The sequence below is a fragment of the Pseudopipra pipra genome, chromosome 3 (assembly GCF_036250125.1).
Source record: "Pseudopipra pipra isolate bDixPip1 chromosome 3, bDixPip1.hap1, whole genome shotgun sequence".
NCBI classification, from domain to species: Eukaryota; Metazoa; Chordata; class Aves; order Passeriformes; family Pipridae; genus Pseudopipra; species Pseudopipra pipra.
The window spans coordinates 46,684,784-46,700,032 of NC_087551.1; the positions used below are offsets into that span (position 1 = coordinate 46,684,784).

The following is a 15,249-nucleotide window of genomic DNA, read 5'->3' on the forward strand; positions in this document are numbered from 1 at the left end:
CATGTAAATCAATGTGTTTCAGAGGAGTAAATGAGAGAGTTAGCTTTTCTCTGCCCACTGCAGTGATTAATTAGCTTATTTTCAATAAGAAAAGTACTAGCTATGTTGTTATCTCACAGCTTTTTTTCGCAGTGTCAATAACACAAGGAAACAATAGCTATCCATTACCCTTTAAAAGGAAAAGGCACACATGACCATGAAACACTGTGAGACTTCAGTAAGAAATGTCATGAGAAAGAAGATGTCTCAGCTAAGTTGTATTTGTTTATATGTAAATTGTAATATTCAGAGAAAGCAAAGTTTGCTGTAAAAATTTTCTAATATGACTTTGACATGCGTTTTTAATGTATGGCTTTAACTACAACTGTCTGAAGAAGATTCAGACTGTAACACCACTGCGTTTGTATCAGGAAATCAGATCTGGAAGGAAAGAGAAGGAAATTTTCCCACTGAATGATAAAAATGGTTTATTTCCATAAGCCAAATAAATTTTTCAGGAAACATAAACTCAAAAATTATTGATGTAGAACAGTTTTTATCGCATCAGCTGCAGAACTCCACTGGGGAAAACAGAAAGGAGAAGCCCTTAGGCCACATTTTGTGTGACCTAATTCTTTCAAGGGTAAGTTTCTGCAAATTTTTAGGAAGTGACAATGCAAATGAACAACAGTTCCCACTGTGATGTTTTCATGGGATCTCTGAATAACCTCAAACAGCAGACTTTGCTCCAATACAACAGTACGTAGTCTTGTTGTAGAGCTTAATTACTTTTGGATGTAAATGAGCAGAAAAACAATTATCACACACCCAGCAGAAGAAATGGTTATGCTTCTATAAATTTCTGGTATTCTACTGCTGTGATGGTCAATTTAAAGTTTCAGTCTATATGCTTCTGCCAGTTAATGATTAGTCTCCTACGTTTTGGTGAAATTGCACTCCAGTCAAGGGAAATGAAGTAAAAAGACGAGGGCAAAAAGAAACTAATATTGTTAAAGTCTAATTAGAATAGCAGGGCCAGTGCTGGACTTAGCTGTGATGAGGTTGTCTTTCTATTAAATTCAATACACTGAAATCATGGAGAGAAAGATCAAATGCTATGATTTCATTTTCATGGGTGAAGTGTTAATAAGAATGGGAATTAACTTCTTCCTCATGTAGTGATTTTTTTTATATATTAATGTAAATCAGAATGCAATCATTCTTCTCTCTGTAAGTATATTTCTAAAATCTGACATTTTACTTCCAGAAGGATTACTGCCATGCAGCTTATTTTTAAGGAAATCACATTCTTTTAAAAAAGAAAAAAATTCATTCTATTGACTTCAGCATCATCAGCAATATCTACCAGAAATTCATTTTAACAGCTTCCTATGTTGGACAACCATTTCGTACTTATATGGTTTTAATTCATGTTGATTCGTTTCTAAATGAGTACTTGCAGTAAGTGAATGTGCTTTTCTGTAGCAGCTTAAATTTTTTATTTAAAGATCACATTTGAGCTGCAGTTGATAAATTAAAAAGTGTTTTAAGAATATAATTGGATTTTATATAAAAAGAACCCCAATAAACTACCAAAAACCAAAAAACCAAAAACCCCTAAACAAAAAAAAAACCTGCAACCAAAAAAACCCCAAAAAATCCAAACAAAAAAAAAACCTCCCCAAAAAACCCCAAACCCATACCCTGATATTAAACTCTGCATTTCTGCTCTAGAACATCTAGGTATCATAACATTTCACTCCTCCTTGAAAAGTGTTAATGGGTGTTAACAACAGCTTTACTTAGCCACGTATTCTGAAATATTTATGGGTTCATGACACATAAACTCACACTTGGTACAGTAAGTGTTATTAATAAAACCTAAAGAACATATATTATGGAGAAATATTACATATGAAACTTCATCTTTCCACCTACATTTAATACAGAAAGATCCAAAACATATATAATTTAGATAAGGCAGCATAGCATTTTAAATGTAAAAGGTCAGATGCATGTACTACACATTTTTCATTTTAAATTGTGCACAAAGTCTACTTGTAGACCTTTGAAGTTGATGGGAAATGTGAGTGTTTATTCAGCTGGATCTTTCAGTATTTCATATATAATGCATATGTTCCCTGAAATAGTTTAAATTGACTACTACAAACAAATAGTAGGATGTTGTACACATATCTCAAATATTCTATAAAGCAGACTAAAAATGTGATATAGACATCAATTCCCTAATGCTTCATAATGTCTATTCAATAGTAACACACATCAATAGAATTTCGTACTTGATTTTTTACGAGAACCATAATCTCCCCATTCCTTAATTAGTCCATGAATACAAGGAAAATCTAAGGAATGAATATAATATCTATATTCTTTTTTCCTCTTAATTCTGCTGTTCTGAGGACTTTCTTAAAAATTCTTTTGATAAACATCCTTAACATAAACACCTACATTGGAAGGAATATTTTCATTGTGGAATAACTGTGGTAGTCCATAATCTCTGATGTCAATACTTCCACTATGTTATTTATCTCTAATAAGTGTAATGTTCTCAGCTTTCATCTTTCCCAGCGTCTCACATGAATCAGCTCTTACGATAGAGCAGCTATACAAATTCAGATTCCATCAAGACAGAAAATGACTTGAGAAGAAGACAGTATTATTTTTAATTTTGCTAGAGCTATCATCTTCCAAGCTATCACCTTATACTGAAGGATTCTCAAATTAGCTGGACCATGAAAGCAGTCTATTTGGATTGCTTGGCATTCAGTCATAGAATAACTGAATAATTAAAAATTTTGAAAAAGGCCTTTTCCCACCTAAGGATGACTACAAAGCTGTACCTTAGACTACTGTATTATGATTAGGCCCTGGCCTTTTCACTGAAGATCGCCTGAACGAATTATTGAAATTTGTATTTCTTCAATAGAAGTACAACAAACACTGACTATTGTTATGCTTTACAATTGCTAAGCCAAAGATCTGGTCTCTATCCCAAATGTGAAAGTCCTGTAAGAAATGCTTTTCCCACATGCTGCACAGTATCTTTCTACATGAGGAGACTGTCATCCTCAGTTGTTCTCTTTAGTATTAATCATGAATCTATCAATCTGAAAAACAAAGCTCATGGGAGCAGAATATAGGGTAATTCAATAAAAAGAACAAAAGATTTCAGATTCCCTGTCAGAGGATATTAGATCGACCATAATTCTCTCAGCTTTCAGAACAAAGCTCAAAACTCACTTCAAATTAGTATCCTCATAGTCACTATAAAAAGCAGCTAAGAAGAAGAAAATAGGACATGGATCAAGGTGGAAGGGGTGAGGTTAAGAGTAAATGAGATTGCTAAGCTATTGTGAGTCTAATTAGTTTCTGGAAAATACTCAAATCCTGTGATAGGTAACTTTAAAAAAGGTGAGAAATATTTTACCCTGGAAAAGTATTTAATGCTGGGAAATGTTGGTTAAATAGAAAATAAGATAGGAGAGTTGGTTGTTTGGTTTGGGGTTTTTATAATTTATAATTAAATAATCACATTAAGTAATAAATGCTTTGTGGCTGTTACCATAATCACAATTGATTGTTTAGTTGCAATGGTTTCTAAAAAGGAAAATGGTTTAAGTTAAGAAAATGTGCTATTTAAAATGCATGTGTATAGTACTTTGTAATAAGACATGGTTTATAACTGTGTAATTGACATTCAATTAAAAAGTTTTAAATTAAGTAAAGATGGCTGTGTATTGAACTGTTGCATTTTAGTGCACTTCTGTTGGCAAGTTAGCAGACTGGTCTTGAACTGTATCATCAAGGGTATAGAACTGCATGTTGAAGAGCAGGGTCTGTAATCAGCATGCTTATCTGTCCCTTAGAGGTGTTATCCTGAGCCCCACACATTTTGTTTCCATCTTTTGAACCAAACAGAATCTTTGAAAATGTCAAGTAAAAATTTTAGATGATTTTTCATTAAGTTTAACTACAACTAGCATAAGATGACTTCTTTGGAGTGATGAGCAGTTGTATAAGCTGAAGATCTGGCCAATTCTATTAATTTATGAAAGATGAAGAATTTTTCCCAAAGACTAATTAATTTGTAATTTTCTGAAACAACAACAGAAAAATCAAATTATCATCTTAAAAACATCTAGCAAAATATACTTGGAATGTTTGGAATTATAATATAGACCCTAAAGAATAATTTATGAGGTGGCATTAAAAGTCCAGTATTCACTTCAGCTTTATTGACCTAGCAGAAAAGAATTGTTATTTGAATCTTAAAATTGCTAGCACATAGAATTCAGTTTATTTCAGGAAGAAGAATAAAAGTAATAGAGCGAGGGGAAAATGAGGTGCTTAGACCTCTAGGTCATGATGTCAATGAGTAGTGTGTGACAGAGCCCACTATTTGATATTATGAGCTTTCTGTGCTGGAGATCATTCCTTGGAGTTGTTTAATTTATAATATTGCCACTAGACCTAATTCACCACAGTCCATGTGAACAAGTAAATGGCAAGACCATCGTCTTTAGGGATGACTGTAAATAATAAAAAGGTGAATCCACTTTTCTCACAAAGATGAAGTAAATGACTAAGAAAGAGGCATTTTCTAGTCCTACTATGTAAGGTCAAATTCACTTCATGAATATATATATGTCTTCTATTGTAATTAATGAAGACGTAAATAGATCTACAAACAGAATCTTAGATAAGGTATCTACCACTTTAAGCAAAAATAGCATTAGTATAATGTACATAATACTAGATACATAGTAAATTGACCTTAGTGGAGTTTATAAATTTGGATCTAAATACAAAATGCAGCTATTTGAATCACTATTTGTACTCCAGCTATACATAGTGACCATCCTTTTGCATAACTTTAACAGCATTTGTCAGTTATATTTTATTTATTAAAAGAAACCAGTATTATGTTTTAGTTTTCAGAGAAATATTTTCTTACAAGTAACAAACAAGAAAAAAGCAGTCAAAACTATTCTACTTTACAAAAAGTTTTATCAGCTGCAGCATGTATTTTAAGTGCTCCTGAAGAATTGGATGGTTGGGGTGTTTTTAGCTTGATACCCTTCATTGCTTCATGTTGAACAATTAAACTGGTTAAATACATTGTCTCTCTGTGAATGAGGAAATGAAAAGCACACTGTCAGCATGTTTGTTAGGTGTAATTGAATTTAGCACATATGCTAGGAATGAAATCTCATTTCTTCTTCTAAATTTCTTTTCTTTAATCATGGGTTGCATTAAGTGAAGTCTAACAGTCATACAATGGCTTTTGTACCATTATGTCTCAATAACTTCTTCTACTTCTAATTTCATCATTATAGCATATGCTCTAATAGCTTGAAAATGGTTTTTTCTGAGGAATGTTGTCCTTTTAACATACTATTTCATAACTTCCATATTTCTGAGTCCCATGATTGATTAGAATATGGATTTGAACAAATAAAACACACATATTTTGTTGACTGCAAATAACTGATCAAATACAGACAAAAGATGAAAATCAATACACAAACCCAGGTATGAAAGGCCCCAGGCATCAGTGAACACTGGCTGCCTACCTCACTCCTACCATGAGCTCTTATGGGCTTCAAGTAAAACCCTGAATCCACCAGGGACTCTTTCTGATGAATATACTGACTAGCATTCACATGCTTCACTTATGAATAAGACCCCACAATAACCTTTCTTTTCTCCTATCTTTCAGGTGTATAGTTAGTATACTTTGATATTTATGTCAGTGGTCATTTACTTCATGGGTCACTAACTCTGGTAGCAAGTTCCCATTTATGTCTTAACTAGCATGTACATAAGTTTTTCAGTGAGCTACACTATCACAGAAATACAGTTTGAAATATGCTTTCAAATGAGAAACTACTATTTAACATATAAGAAAAGTGGGCATGGCTACAGTACATTCTATCAGTAATTTATAAAAATTTTTGGCTTTACTATTTAGAAACTGTTCAGTTGAGCTACAGATCTTGACACACATATTAACTTTTCTAGTTCTTAGTAATATTAATTCCATGCTTTTACCTACGTATATAATGCCTCTAGGATTGTTGGAAATACATAAAAATAAACAAGATTTAGAAAAAAAAGAAGCCAAATAAGGTGCAGGATCTTCTCTAAAATCTGTCTGCACAAGAAAAAATAATCTAGAATTATTTTTCTCTTTCCATGCAAGTTCTGGAGGTTAATAAAACACATAAAAAGGAGTCATTAGCATAACTGCTCAACCAAACCTAAGTTTTCCAAAAAACATAAGATAAAGATCATCTAAGCTTATTTCACAGCTATAGTCACCCACATGATGAAATCACTGGCCTGTACTAGACGTTAAATCTGGATGGAGGAAGACTATATTTCAACAATATTATCAGGTAACTTTTAGATTTAAACTGGTCTGAAGACAAAGATGTGAGAAGAAACACGGTGAGTTGACACCCTAACCAGATTTTCAGCCCAACAGATGAGAGCTGGAAGTCAAAGTGTACAATTGAAAGGTGGTTTTTGGTGTTTTGTCCATTTGTTCACTGTGTAAGTTCAATGTGTAATTTTCTCCAATTAATTGTGATTGGTAGCTGTATTCGAATAGTCTAGAGCTGTTATTAGAAGCTGTGTAAAATGAGAAAGCTCCAACATGCACGTAGAAAGGTAAAGGTGCATGATACTTCTACATTTATCTCCTTTCCACAGTAAACAGCGTTTTATCTTTCCAAGAACTGAAATCACACATGAAACAAGAAATGTAAGTAACAAGGACAAACAGTCCTTCCTTCCCCACAAACAACAGTAAAATGAAAGAGTAGAAAGAGGATTGGAAGGAAATGCTGTGTGACAGGTCTTCTGGAAGTTTTCAGGAAGCACGAAGATTATGTATATTTAAGAGGATAAAAAGATCAGAATTCACTTAAACATAACTGATACAAGTTTCAGTTAATTAAGGTGATTATTTTGATGTCAGTAGATAAATCTCTTCTTTTGCTGTTTGCAGTGGCCTTCTGCCACTGCTAACTTCACTCTCAGTTTACTTCTTTCAGGGAACAAAGGAGCCATTTATGCAAATAAAATTAATGTGGGCAGATAGGAACTACCTTTCTGATAGCTGATATTGTGGATTTCTAATGCATTAGCTTCTAGCAACACTGACTCAGTTTCCAGACTGAATCCTATGCACAGAAAGAATTGTAGAGGGTACCTATCCATTAGCAATTTAGAAAAAAAAATTACTGTCTGAACCTTCCCATTAAAAGAATGAAGAAATGTAGAACTATGTAAGCAAGATAAGCCAATAATTACCAGGGACAACAAAAATTCCACATTTTCCAACTGGAGTATCCTGGCAAGTAGTTTATGTTTCCATTCCTCATGTCTTCCTCTCTGCCACTTCATCCAGAAAAAATAGTAGGAATTACATAGACCTTAGTCAGTGCAGAACTATCAGCCTAGCATCAGAAATGCTCCTCTTGACTTTTCCATCCATTCCCAAGTTGCTAATCTATCTGAAGATTATCTATCAATTTAAACTCCTTTCCATTTTGCAGAATTACGGGTCTGTTTCTCATTCTAAAGAGACTCACTAACTCTTAGTATTGGGTAAATATCCAAACTAACACAAAACTTTGAACTTCCTGAGGTTCACAGGCTACCAGTGCAAGTGCTGGTCATTCCTGTTTACATATTTCGCAATCTTTAGTCTACAAAATTCAGCTAAGCACTAAGTTTGATAACAAATATTTTTATCAGATAACAGTTAAATCAATTAAATCTGAAATAATGCATCACTAAAATGCATCACTGTAATTTTCCAACATGAAGACAATTGGAATGATAAGACAGTGATTTTGTGCTAAATAAGAGATAAAATAGTCATGTCCACTTAAATATTTGCATTCAAATTAAGGCCCAGGTATCAAAACAGAAATCAAACAGAACACTTCATTTTTAGACTGTAGGCCTCAACTTCAGGAAATCAGTGAATATGTTTAAATCCATCCTAGTTCAGGAAATATACTTGATTACATTCTCAACTATAAGCAAATTTTTATGTTCATTATGCAATGGTAACCTAAGTTCATTACCACAAGAAACAATTCCCCACGTCACTGATGGAAGATCTCCTATCCAAACCTCGGAAATACATTGCCAGTTTCAAAACTAAGTGTACAGGACTTTAATACTCCTTTTCTTTCATTTGTTAATTTTTGCACATATTTTCTGTTATATACAAATAAGTATGTTCATTCACAGTGGTCTGAAATGGTGAATTGTATGAAATGCAGTGAAATGGTGTGAATAATACCAAAGTAAACAAAGATGCTGTAGCTTATTTAGGTTCATTTTGTAAACACTCAGCCATGTGTTCATCAAGCAGTGATTGCACTGGGCTGGGTTATCACACATGGGTAATGTGACACATTCTTCTCATGCCACTCTGTCAAATTCCTTACTGCACTAGGTTGTAATCTCACTGGCTCACAGCAAACATGGCTTAACAGTGCAACGGTACAGTTACATGATCCTTTCTATTAAAACATCTTCCAGGAGATACTGTTTAGGCTAATTGATTAGTCAAGAATTTTTGGGATGAACTGTGACCCTGGTAAACAGAAAAGGAAGAGCTAAGTGCTACACAGGCCATGTTTTCCCCTTTTCCAGTTGAGGTCTCAAATCTTTTTGTATTATCTGGAAGATCCATGTTAACTTAATAGAAACACTGGAATACACTGTAATCCCAAATTCTGGATTAATCCCTGATTTAAACATGGAAAAAGTAAATCTGAACACTCTCTCCCATTCTTGGCTGAAAACAGATGGGACAAATTTAGTCAGATCCCATCTACTGCTCATGCTCAGAGATACAGAGTGAAACTAGAAAGGGATTTCTGCATATGTAGATTTTCCCTCGAAATTGTTTCTTGAATTGAGAAACAATATTAAAGATATAAAATCAACACTAAATAAGAAAACAGAGACTTTGGTGCTTCTGTTTGGCTAGAAAGTATTTTGCTTCTTGTAAAATAATATTTTAAGCATATGTATATATTTAATATTATGGAGAAACCCAAGACTGACTCCATAACACTTCACAAAATAAGTGATTTCATTCTATTGAGTTAAATGGAACATCATCTAGGAATAAATATTTATGCAATTAGACATGTTAATTTCATACAAGGCAATGCTCTGACCTAAGGCAAACAAAATGAAATCACAGAAATTAATTTTAACACAAGTGAACATGAATTTGGAAAGTGGTACATTTTTAATAATGAAGTTTACATACACGGTGATGTGAGAATTCATTTTCATAGACAATTATACTCTGATATTCTTCTGACAAGTGAAAATAAGTTATAATTTAAAATTTACAACAAAGTTTTGACAAAAAACTTGTGTTAAAACAAGAAATGTCAGTGTACAGGAATGGGTAGGAAGAATTTAGCTCTGTTCTTTTGCAACATATATATTTTCACTCATACTTTTATAAAAGCTCAAAAATCTCTATCCACTTTTGGAATTCCAGGCATAGATATTCTATTTAGAGTTAGATTGTATATCTACATTTTTAAATATTCACTCCATCTTCAGCACAACACTAAGATTCATTACTTTCCTGACACTGAGCCAAGGAAACAGGTTGGTTTCTATTTAGAGAAGACTCATTGTAAAGAAAGGAAATGCAAGGAAAATTGAAGACACTAAATAAACACAGCACTTACAATTTTGGTCTACATGTTATAGTTTGAAGTCCTCTATAAGAATTATTACAAGGGGATGCTTGTTCTGTAACAGTTCAGAAAGCCTCCACTATCCCATTCTCTTCCTATTTTATGACTTCTTCAAAAATCTTAGATTTCTAAAAGATTAAAAGGCTATTGAAGTAATTTCTTTCTTTTTCTTTTTCTTTTAAATCATATCATATGGAGAATGACATTTTTGCCAGGACCATATAAGATTTTTGGATCTTTACCTGATATAGTGGAACAAAGCCAATTTAGCATCAATGGAACAATGCCAGTTTGCATAAGAAGATTTGGCTCTCAGTAAGAAAGAATCAAATACTCAGACATTACGAAAAACATTTTGGCTGAAAAGTTACTTAAGTCTGAAAAGTTTATGTTAAAAAAAGAATTAGAGACATTTTTAAAAAAAATAAATTATACATTTTGAGTTTTTAAATAAAAATGGAATGCTAAAATTTTAAAAATATTGATTGTTCAGGTCAAAATTTTTAATGTAAACATAAGCATAGAAGTTTTCTGTTAGAGAATCAAGCCTTGATTACTTTTTTCCAACCAAAAATGCCAGACTAGAAAAAAGCTCAAAAAGTTTCAATAATGAAAAGTAATGACTACAAAACAGCTTTTGTCAGAATCATAGTATGATTTGTGTTGGAAGGGACTTTAAAGATCCTCTAGTGCCAACCCCCCTGCCACGGGCAGAGACACCTTCCACTAGACCAAGTTGCTTGAAGACCCATCCAGGCTGGCCTTGAACACTTCCAGGGATGGGCATCCACAACTTCCCTGGGCAACCTGTTCCAGTGTCTCATCATCCTTCCAGGAAATAATTTCTTTCTAATATCCAATCAAAACCCACTTTCTTTCAGTTTAAAGCCATTCCACCATGTCCTATGTATAAAGAAAATATTATCTAGGCAAAAAAGATTGGGGTTTTTTTTGTACATATACACAAAACCACTCACACAGTGAGTTCAGTCAAAAGGCAGGGAACTACTCACAGGTGTAAACTTCTGTCTAAATGTGTATGCATTTGCAAACATGAGTTGCTTTAGAACTTGGTCATACAGTGCTAATAAAGCAATGCAGGTATTAAAAATCATTATTAAAATTTTAATGTTGAGCATGGCATGAAGAAGAGTAGATGTTCTACAAAGCATGTAAAACAGATAAATCCCAGTTGACTAAAAATTTTCCTCATATTAACTATATATCAATATACATCTATAACTATATATTATCTCTTCCTTGTAAGCAGGCTGTTACAAAAAAAAATATAGAAAGCTAAATCTGATTTGAAAACTATGGCACTATATCTGAATTGAGAACTATTATACTAATAAGCTACAGATTCCTGAACTATGGCAGAACACATTACTGACAATTTAATTTTTTTAGAAACTATAATGGAAGAGGGAAAAAAACTTACCTTCAAAGATAAACTTAACATTTTGCTTTCTGTTTCGTCCTAATCTCATTTTGTATTGTCAAAAACAGTACTGAGTTTCTTTCTCCTGTCTGCCAAACTCCCCTAAAAAACATTTGTTTGTAATATACCTGCATATAAACTAATCCTGAAACTTTTTTGGAAAACGTATTTTTGAATGTTTTGTTCTAGAGTTCTAGCTTTAGAATTATTAATTTCCTTATTTTAAATATGTGCTGAAGTTTCTTGTTCCATCATATTTAAAGAATACAACTGTACAATAGAAATTTCTAAACAAAAAAAAATAAAATCAGAGTTAGTAATCTAACCAATACTACTGATGCTAGGAACTCTGAGATGTTTACAGGTTACAGTTCATAGAGCACAATAGTTACTTTCAAGTTAGATAGATCTGCATGCTCACTTTTTGAAGAAGAATGTTCAAAACTCATCCAGATATGAATTCTATCATGAAATCTCTCGAATTTTCAAAATGTGCAGAGAGAGTTGATGTCTCAGTTCTGAATTTATTTTTCATTTGGGGAGACAGTTTGTACACAAGCTACTTCATTTTTGACAAAACTCTATCATGCTGTATTGTTATAGAAACATATGCAATAGATTATCAGGAGACACTACTACAGCACAAAGGCCTTCTGTACAGAGATGTAGGCAAAATGTCAGTAAAGATAAAAGAAACACAGGAATTATATCAGTGTACAGGAATTACATTAATGATCCACATAACCTCATACGAGAATAACAGTAACATTTTAGGGAATTGAAATATGAAATGAAAAAAAAAAAAAGTACTCCTAGAATTTAGGACATCTAAGGTCAAATCTAGCCCTAGAACAAACAGATGTAATTTCAGACATTTTCATGTTTATTGGCTCAAATTACCCCTTCTGTTCTCCAGTTGCTGGTAACTTTTTGCCTCGTTATAAACATTCCTGAATTGTCCTCCAGGGAAATGTGTCTATACTGCGGGGAAAGGAAATCAATGCCAACAAACACAAGTTTCTTCTCCCATACACAAGTATTTTCTGCACTATTAGGTTTCCGAACCACTTTTTGAAATCTAGAATCTCCTTAAAATTGCCAAAGCTGAATTTTGAACTGATTTAGATTAATTCTTAGCATTTCTAATTAGAATTTGATTTGCACAGTGCTGAAGTCATTGGAAGGCAAATACAAGGCTAACACTAGCCTAAGGTTAGTCTCTTGGTCTCTTCAACATTTATAGTACTGGAAGAGGTCAGATTCCTCCTGAGGTGAATCAAAATGCCTAAAATTAGGTTCTTGTTTGGAACTGACTTCTAGAGAAGCTTTCTACTCACAAATGAGTAGAGAGACATTAAATGGAAATAACTGTGCTTAGACTAATTGCTAACCTTTAGATACTCTTTGGTTCTTCTTTCTCCTCCTTCCCCTGTATGCATTTTAATTTCACGTTAGGTAGGATTTTGTGTGTGTGTGTGTGTGCGTGCGTAGTCGCAACGCTAAAAAATCCAATATTTCTTGTATTTATTTATTTTGCGTTTTAGGGCCCCAGATTTGGAGGAACACGTGCTGAATTTTTGTCCCGTGTCCTGGAAACACTTCTTCCTGTCATTTACATATCTCAGAGGTTTGTAGGCTAATTCAGCTCACAAGCATAGCAGAAACACCAACCATTCTTGTTTTGTTGCTAGATTCGTTTTCAGACAAAATACTTAATTGAATCAGCTCTCTTAGGGGTGAGCTGAATGAAGCAGTAGGACCATTTGGCCAGGAGGGAAGGTGAGAAAGTGACTGCCTTTTTCAGCAGTGGGAAAAAAACGATAGTCACTCTGTGACTATGGTCAGACAACCTATTCCAGCTGCTGGAATGGACCATGTGACACATTGTTTAAGAAGTTACCACATAAAGTTACCAACCCTGGAGACTCCTCATTGCTCCATATACCCTCTCAGATTCTATATATTTCCTTTGACCACCCATATATAAGTTTAGTAAGATAAGCAAGAGAAAAATGTAATGAAAACCTTTATTGAGAGAAGCTGTTGAAACATGTTTAGTTTTGTATAATTAGGGCAAATCATAGCTATGTGCTGAAAGGCAGTACATAAAAAAGTTCAGATAGCACATTACAAAATCTGTAAGACACGGTCTTCAACATAATGAGCTTTTTGTCTGCTTATTTGTTTGGTTTTTTAAATCAAAATACTATTTTATAGTATGTATTGAATCACTGGTAGCCCCAGGTTCAAACTGTTCCTTCTCTCCGTCCCTGCCAATCATCTGGATACTGGCACCAGGATGGATCTCAGCCTATGAAAATTAATAAATATAGGCCCTGGTGCAGCACAATTCTACTTCTGTTCACAGCAGTCCATAGTATTGACAGATCTTAAAAATCTATTAGTACAAAAATAAGAAGTATATCTACAGCTAAAATTGCTGCTGTGTCATACTGTCCTGAGGATATTTATCTGGTTGCATGTATAGGAGTGACAATAGTCTTTCTTGCAACTCCCCAAAAATCTGCCTTAAAAAAAAATCAGTAAGTATTTTAGTAATGAAATGAATGCCTAAAAGCAAGGCATTACATTCCTGAGTATGCATGCTTTTCATGCTTCCTTTTTTCAAGATACTATAAGAGCAATAGTATGTTACTCGTGAATTGGACGGATGGGGTATAAAACAGAAGCAAAAAATATATACTTCAAATTGCTGAGTAAAAAATCGCAGTAAAGAAATAATTTATGGAAGAATAAACAGGTTTGCCTGTGAATCATTCTTGTCAAACTCATTCTATTCTGGGCATTTTCGTCACAGCCTCTTGTTTTCCTTGTGGGGGCCATTTCCCCCAGTCCTTCCCTGCAAGTTTCTATTCAGGAAACTTGTGGTTTGCTTAAGACAGGATTAACACCTAAATTTAATCTACAGTAAAAAAACAGAGATGTATTTTACTCTTATGGCTAACGGCATATAGAAAAGAATAATTTAGCAATTCCAAAAATAATTTATGTTGTAAATATGTTAATTGATATTGTAAATATCTTAATACAAATTGCTGAAACACGACCATTTAATCCTTGTCATATATGTGGACAGAAAAAGCACACTGTCATATTTTACATGTTGATGAAAAATAAAATGGATAGAAGTAAGACACTGGGTACAGAAGTATTTATTAAATGTAAAGACATTAAGTGGTGAGATTGTCAATTAATTAATAACTAATAAGCTGTTATAATCTTCTTCCTCATAAAGCCAACAGTATGCTCCCTTGGTCCCTTTTTAATAATTGAATAAGCCTTGGTTTAAAAGTTAATGCATTTTAGATTTGGTAATGTCAATAAGTGGGTATTCTCCTGCCTTGTTCTGCTGCTGTCTAATTCACCGCAATAGTGCTGTACTTCACTAGCTTCCATTTTATTTTAAAAGAATGTGAAATTTATCATGAGCACACATTAAATGACGTGATTTTAGCTTCCTGCAATGGGCAAAGTAATGATTAAAAAATGTGTCTGCAACCTTATGGCCAGTTGGAGGGATGCCACTAATGTTTGAAAAATAATGGTGTTGCGTGACAGTTGTTATGATGGCAGGGGGTGATGTGTCAGTCATTTATTCCCTGTGGTAGTAATTTCTTATGGGAAAGCAAAGAAAGCATCATATGACAAGTCTAACTTGTCTTATACTAACCAACTGGCTTTGCTTCCCTCTTGAGAGAGAGAAAAAAAAATCAGTGTTTATTTGGACAAAGTGAATCTTATTAATTTTAAGGAAGAAGCATTCTGAATCCCGTATCCCTTATGTAAATTCAGAAGGAGTGAATTTACCTTAAAGGAGAGTGTGCATATAATACCAGAAAGAAGTTATTCTAGCATTACTTCCCTTTCCATTTTGATTTTCATTTGACAAAAGAAAACCCAACAAAAAACCAATCAAAATGATGCTTGGAGTTTATTAATATATGCCACTTTACATGCAACTTTAGAAGATGATGACTCTCAAACTTTTATCATATTTCCCAGAGAGCAAAGGATAGTTATTAATAATACGTGCACGTT

General features: G+C 33.5%; 1 protein-coding gene across 1 annotated transcript in view; it reads right to left on the bottom strand.

The window, feature by feature from the left end:
* Positions 1 to 15,249, bottom strand: part of PACRG (parkin coregulated) — a 179,512-nt gene that overhangs the window by 14,321 nt on the left and 149,942 nt on the right. The window lies entirely within an intron of this gene.